General features: G+C 39.7%; 1 pseudogene; it reads left to right on the plus strand.

The window, feature by feature from the left end:
• The first annotated feature begins 1,562 nt into the window (after nucleotides 1-1,562).
• LOC140929986 (COMM domain-containing protein 5-like) lies at nucleotides 1,563-7,662 on the plus strand (annotated as a pseudogene).
• The last annotated feature ends 197 nt before the right edge of the window (nucleotides 7,663-7,859 follow it).

The raw sequence follows: 7,859 nt of genomic DNA on the forward strand, positions 1-7,859 counted from the left end.
CAGCCGCAAAAATCTAGAGCGAAAATTCCCCCCCCCCCCCCCCTGTGTTTGGGAGGGGGATTTTCCCGATCCCAGCTTAGTCACTTTCTATTTATGCATCTACGTTATCAAAAAAAGGTCACCCAAAAATGAATGGACACATTTTTTTTAAGTGAATAAAGAACACTTTACTTTCACCTACAATACAAGCTTTCTAGTACGTTTGCTAACCGTAAATATTTACAAAGGTATCGTCATAAATAGTAATACTTACTCCAAATATCCGAAAATTTGCGACCCCATTCTATAAACTCTCTAGAAAATGCAACCCCATTATAGTCAAGTCGTGAAAATGCGATCCCATCCAGCGGCATTAGCCTCTTGTGAGGGAGTACCTCCCCCCCGGGAAAAATTCATGTTTTGATCCCCGCAGCCTCAACGAACGCTTTTCATGGCAATTAATTTATTTCCGTTTTTCACGTCACCAAGTTCCCACCAAGAGCATAGCTCCATCTTCTGTATATAAACCTTACACAATCCACCATTCCTTGCTTCGCTCCGACGAAGGGCTATCGCTCCAAACGTCAGCCTTTTTAACCTCTGTCCGGTGATCAATTTACATTATCAATTCCGTTGATAAACCAAATTTCAGGGGCATCCAACGACTGTTTTCTGTAAAATATCTGTTCGGATAAGCAAATACCGCCTAGAAATTCTACAGTTCCGGAAAGGCTGAACATTTCTGGATCTTACAACTAGGACTTTCGCAGTTTTTTTATCAACGTCCCTAGCATTTTCAGAGGTTATATTTCTTACTTTTACCTCCCCAAATTCGACCATTATTTGTGAAAAAAAAGCTCCCGTAAGAATATCGGTGACAAGAAAATCGTCCCCTAAAATTTTCTGTGCCCTCAAACCTGTATCAAGATCCATCAAGGCAGCTAAAAGTTTCGGATGAGACAAAAATGCTCCCTAAAACTTTCCAGGCAATCGAAGTCCCGCTAAGAAATCCGAAGACATAAACATCTTTTAGGGGAGATTCAATTTAGCTAAACAGGCTTTCCAAGCCCAAAATAATACATTTCCCGCATTTCAGACACTTGGGACGCATTTGGAAGGATTCCGTCGTTGGGTGCCCCTGAAATTTTCGTCTTTCACTTCCTTTATTCAAGGGTTATCTAAGGGTTTGCAAGCCTGCTGTTTCCTCAGATTGCGAAGATACAGTCCGATATCAGAACGTTCGTAATTTCTCGCTGATTTCCCCATTATAGAAAATTATGTCGGCCAAGTGCACGCTCGCAATGGACACTGGTTGGAGTTTAGACAGTTTAGTGCTCCTTTTTTATACGCTTTTGTTGGTAGTTCTCGCTAATTTAATGCATTCTTTATGCTTGTTAGTCAACAAGTTCTATTGCCATGTTTATGCTGTTACAGATAATAAACGTTCGGGTGGCATAACTCAGGAGCTTAGCGCGACATGACCAAAACTTTCAGACCTTCAGGGCAACGAACAAACCTTCGGCGCCATCTCGGAAACAAGAGCGAGACTGTGTGCGAAGTGTGGGTCGAGGGTGACATCCAAGATGGCGCGTGAACGCGCTAGCTCTGGTCTTCCAATGATGGACGATAGCTTATTTGTAGGACCAAGAATTCCAGATGAGATAAAACGAATGATACCTCATTTAACTGCGATCGATAAATTTTTATTCAGGAAGATCTTGCAAGGTAATTTAGCTTAGAAATATCGACTTACGTTTATCATCATATCACGTCAAGATTATAGACTACGAGCACTCTCCCTTTTTTCTTGGTCCGTCTAGCAAAACACCCGAGATACGCAAATGACCACGCGCGTGACTGAAGGCGCGAGACGGGAGAGGCACAAAAAAAGAGAGACTACCCCCAAAGCCAGAGAGAATGGTCTTTCACAGTCTAGTGATTTTTTGGCATAAAAACTGAAGTGTTGACAGGCCAGGCACGTGAAACGTGACCTTAGAGTTTGCTTTAACAACAGAGGTTTTCCTACATTTTTTTTTTTTAAAAAGCGCATCTTACGCAGTGCATAGATTTAGAGTCGATTCTAAACAAATTGGCTGAGCAAATCTTAATTTTGGCCGCTGGTCTCACATTTAGAGGTCATATATTAATTATTCATTTCCTGTGCTTTATGTTTTGAATGACATCACCCGAGGCCTAGTTCTAGTTTGCAGGATGTTGAATTTTCACGGGACAGTGTTATTCACATCCCAATTGTAGCTTAACTAAAGCCAAGCCAAGGCTGCAAGTCACTCAAGATCATTCTTTGGGCGCCGATTTGTTTTTTTTTTTTTTGTTTTTTCTTTCTTTCTTGAGAATCTTTGTTCTATAGCGCGATGTCCTGTAGTGCATCCGTTGGGAATTACTTTTGTTTTAGCTTAATAAAATAAACAGTCTAAGAGTCTTCCAGTCTATGCTACTTTCTGTTTTAAGTTCTAAAGTAAGATTACCGTTTTGGAACTAAAGCGTTCCTTGACAGTAAAGAGAGGCTTTGAGCATTTAAATTGCGCGGTCACGTCAAGTTTCCGGAGAGATGAGACCTTCTTATGCTTCTCTTTGCTCTGTATCTATATTTTTTTTCGGGAAACGTGACAAACATTCCTGCAGTGCTTCAGTCATCATCAACTTGTCAATGGTTTCGATTGTTGACAGTTTGTTGTCAACGCTTCACGCATCAGCCAATCGTATTTTGCGTTTTGAGGCCAACGCATATTTCATTGGGTCTGGCTTTACGAGCAGTCTCTCTTTTTTCTTCTCGGGCTGCCGCCCTCGTTTCTCGTGTTTCGCGGCTTCGCCGCTCAACGCTCGCGCGCGCGTGCACTCCCCTTACTAAATCTGAAGAAAAAGCGAGACTGCTCGCAGTCTATCAAAATTATGGAACAATCTACCTGACTGTTTCAAAAGAGCCCCATCTCTGAACGTTTTTTTAAGTCAGTGCTAAATAATGTCAATTTGACCACTGGCGTTAAATGTCATTGTAATTTCTATACATATGTTTAATTGTATATAGCTCGTTTTCCCCTTCGTATTACTGGTCTTCGAATATTCTTTTTTTTTATTTTATTTTATCCTATTTATTTACTTTAAAATGTTTTAATATGTATTGAACTTATATTTGGCACGTTCATGTTTAAACGAGACTTGTACTCATCTCTGTTATGGGGATAAATAAAATACCATAGCATATCATGCAATGTACAGTGTACATGTATATCATACCATCCCCAGGCCAGACATGAACTTTGAGCTACTTTGAAACTCACTTTCATTGGCCATGTTCTTGCTTGTTATTGAGTCTCTCCGACGAGATTAGAAACCTGGTCAACTTTAAAACCCTGTTTCGTTTTCTTTTTGTCAGTAATCATCTCAGTGTTTGAGGGAAATGTTCCTGAAGAAGGATTGTTGTAAAAGATTCAGTCAGATGCAGTAACTGAGGAAACACTGTCTTGTTTGTATGCTGGGCTCTACTCTCTCCTGCGTAGTGCACTGCACCTTCCTCAAACTTCTCTGCAACCAGAGCGTTTCGAGTCAGACCTGACGGAGCTTAGGTAAGCATGTCTCCTAAGGGAGGTTACTTAGCTTTTCACCTTTCGACTTGACAGGTTTGTGGGGAATAAAAACCAGTCGCCCGGCACTTTAATCTTCCTAACCATTCTAAAGAATGCATGTTGATCGGCGGCCTTTCCCTACATCAGGGTACCATGGAAAGCTGTAAAAATCAAGAGCAAAAATTCATCTTTGCCACTGGCACCTTTAATCCCCACAGCATCAATGAATGCTTTTTGTTCAGTAAATTACTTAGTCCTGTTTTTCACCTTACCAAGTTACCACCAATAGCATAGCTCTATATCTTCTGTATATAAACCTTGCACAACCAACAAATCCCCTATTTATTCTGGCAATTAAAGGGCCAACACTTGAAACATCGGCTTTTTGAATCCCTGTACGGTGGTCAATTTACATTATCAACTCGGGTGATAATCCAAATTTTCAAGTTTCACTCCCCCACCAACACAGCACCCCAGTTTCATTAGAAACTAACCCCCTTTGTTAAGTAATTTGATGCTTTGACAGACTGTGCCAATGTTCATGTACAGGTGTGAGTGCAGAGAATTGGAGCATTAGTAACAGCAGGGTTCTCATTAAGTTTTGTAGTAGTTGGCCAGGATGTTAAAGTAGCAGCTTAGCAATTGAGTGCCTGAAGGCTTTCATCTTCTCACCTTGCCCTGTTTTCCAGAAGAGTAGGGGTAAAGTTCAAAGTAGCCGGCTTTTTAGTTGGAAGCCGGCACTTAATGAGAACCCTGATTTACAGCGTTGATTATGATTCTTGTCTCTGGATTATTCATTTTGGAAAGAAATCACTTCAGATCTACAGAGATTTTAAACCCTGTAGATAAACAGAAAAAAACTAAAATAAAAAAATAAACAGGTCCTTGCTCTTGTGATTTAGTGTGCAATAGCTTGAGAGTTCTAATATTTAGCCTTGTGTAGAAGTGATCTTTACTCCACAAGGGATTGGAATGGCGTAACATTACTAATATACTTACCAAATAAGCTTTGATGTCTGAATCAGTTAACATGCATCTCTTTGACTATGCATATCTGTCTTTTTGTAGGGTTCCGGGAGAATTAATTCCTGATTTATCAAGCATTGTGTTTGGAGAAAAGCAAGTATTTCTGTAATAATTGTTATTGTTTGTCGTGTTTTGTTGATGTTAAAACATATCAAGGTGATGAACCCAACCTGTTTTTTCAAGGGCTCAACGTTTTTTTGAGGAATTTCTTGAGGAAGTTTAAATTAATAATCTTTTATCAGTACCTAAGAGTACACAAAAGGTACCCCTCATTGGTAAAACAAATCTGATAGCTGTACCTGTCTCATTATCAGAACTCATTTTAGATATATAACAGACATTGCGATGTAGCTAAGGGAAAGGTGACAAGACTTTGCTTAACTACAATTAATAACATTTCAAAAGCACCCGATGTTTTTGTTTTTCAGCGAAATATGAGGTGGTAAAAAAAAACACAAATGTAAGCTCTCTTTCTGCTGGTGAAATGAATCTGTAACTGACTCTTAGTTACATCCCTTTCAGTTAGTCGATCTTCCCATAAGCAGACACCGTTTGGACCATTAATTTTAGAGAGGTCTCTGCCTAGAGGGGGTGCCCTCTATAGGAGGCATCTGCCTGCTGGTGGTGTCCACCTAAATGCAGGAGGTGTCTGTCTACAGGAGGTGTCTGCTTACAGGAGGTGGCCTTCTACAGGACATGTCTTCCTACAGGAAACTTCGTAAATAGTTATTTTTGTGCGAAAAAGTACTTAAACTTCCATACGTTTCAAGGCTGCTGCCTCTTCATCAGTGGATAAAAAGCAATTGACAGTTGCTTTTTATCCTCTGATGAAGAGGCAGCAGCCTTGAAATGTATGGAAGTTTAAGTACTTTTTCGCGCAATAATGAATATTTACTAAGTTTCCTTATCCAACAAACTTTGCGCAACACAGTTTTCTTATTGTTTTGACTCTTAATTCCTACAGGAGTTGTCCTACAGGAGTTGTCTTCTTACAGTAGGTGTCTTCCTACAGGAGGTGTCCTCCTACAGGAGGTGCTCCTACAGGAAGTATCCTCCTACTTAACAGGAGGTGTCCACCTACTGGAGTTGTCCTCCAAATGGAGAAGTCCACCTATAGAAGGTGTCCACCCACAGGAGGGATATTCCTTCAAGGAGATGTCTTCTTACTTGAGGTGTCCACCTACTGGAGGTGTCCTCCAAATGGAGGAGTCCATGTACAGGAGGTGTCCACCCACAGGAGGGGTCTTCTTTTGAGATGTCTTCTTACTGAAGGTGTCAGCCTACGGGAGGTGTTCACTCAGAAATCTGAGACCTAATTTCTTCAACCTTCTTGGGAAATGTTTGGTCAGTGATTAGAATAGTTAATTGTACACGTAGAAAAAGTTGTTCCAAAATGGATGGTGGTCAGTGCAGTCATATACATGTGTGTTTGCCTTAACAGGCAAAATGGTTTCCAAAACGGAGCTGGGTCTGAAGAGGATTTAATAATAATTACCATTAAAGTATTTTGTGTTTAACATAATCCCTTGCCTCTACAGAAGGTTAGCATTTGATGCTACCGCAGTCAAAAATAGGAACCATCTTCCAAGCTTAGATTCACTTAGGGGGAGAGTTCATGTGGCCATATCTACTAGGTATGTGTCAACAGAACATAATGTACATTGTGTACAGTGTATTTGAAGAAATTTGTATTCTGGTATTGCGTACGCCTGATTAACTTAGCCAGGCCTTTTCTTTGGTGGCAACTGTAAGCAAGGCCATATGTCCTGAACTTCTTCTCACCTGCAACCAGCAAAATAATCAGTAGGCATAATAATTTTACATGTATGTAGATTAGTGGTCAAGCAGGCTTTTCTGTGACTTTTGACATTGGCTGGATTTGTTGGTGCTTCTTCAGTTTTTTAACTCTTGGCCCGTCTGTTCACAGCTCAACTTATGGCCACACTGTTGAAGGCGTTTAGGCTGTGCTTTGACCCTGGTAAACCCTAGTTTGTCTGCCAGCTCCTTTGCTTACTAAATGGTGCTTTAATTTAATAAAATTCATGACGTGTAATAAAGTTCTCTTTTGTTGTTTTTAGTGCCCTTAGTAGAGTACTTGAGCCTTCAGTTTTGATGGAAATGAAACTAAGTGATGGGAAAATTCACATATTTGAGGTAAGGCATAGATAATAAGCTGAGAAGTAAGTAAGATGAAATGCCATTACTTGGGTTTAAAAAGAGACTTACCTCTGACTTGAGATTGTATTATGAACAGCTTTTGTAAGACTACAGTATCTTTACATGGAGATCTTCAGAATGCCTTCAAGGCTCCACTTCTGCTCTTAATTCGAAACAAAATTTTAACAGCTTTGTTGCTTGTGCTAATAAACCAATTTACAATTGTTGGTGGAAGTGAGGCTGGAGTTGATCTTGTTTTGATACCAACCCTTCCTGCTTTCTTCAAAGATCATGTTGTTCTTATGCAAACTACCTTATTATAGGAAATTAATGCTCCATGAAATTAAGGTATTGGAAATTTACGTGACCCCTATTAACAGAAATTTAATGTAAAACGCCTTTCGAATAAAGAAAATTCACACGAAAGAGGAGGTAGAATTTCACAAATGAAATTAACGTGATTAAGACATAGTTGGTGGTGACAACTGGAACAAAATTAAATTCAAATTATTTCAACACTGGATGCAGAAAAAAAAATAACTGAACAAAACTGAGCCCTCTGGTCAACAAAACTGAGTCCTCAAAATTCTAACTAATGGATTAATATAGCGATCTTCACCCCGATAAAATAATCTCTTGCTGTTATCTGTTATCTCAATCCTCTTCTCCATGCTCTTCTACTGTAATGTATCTCAACAAATAGAACTGGCTATGCAGTAACAGCCAAGGAACATTATTGCCATTTTTTGTTTTTATTACATTGCTGGTAGAAACAAGCTTTTCATCACAGGTATACTGTTCCTTGTCGTTATAGGTGTCTTTATCCAAATTTCATGAGCTGAGATACAACGTAGCCTATGTGTTGAAGGAGATGGAAGAGGTCCAGAAGAAGAACATTCTGAAAATTCAAGACTAACAACTCAGCAGAATAGAACTCTTACATTTAGACTAGACAGGTACTGTTGATAGTGCAAATTATTATTTCTGTCAGTGGTCGAATTAGTGCCCAGCTTCAACCGAGTGCCCTCTTTCCCTTTTTGGTATCTAGAAGTGTGTTTTAACCTGTAACTTGTCAGTATAGCCTTATTTTGCAGTTTTTCTGCAAGTTATGTG

This window comes from Porites lutea, chromosome 3 (assembly GCF_958299795.1).
Source record: "Porites lutea chromosome 3, jaPorLute2.1, whole genome shotgun sequence".
In the NCBI taxonomy this organism is placed as follows: Eukaryota; Metazoa; Cnidaria; class Anthozoa; order Scleractinia; family Poritidae; genus Porites; species Porites lutea.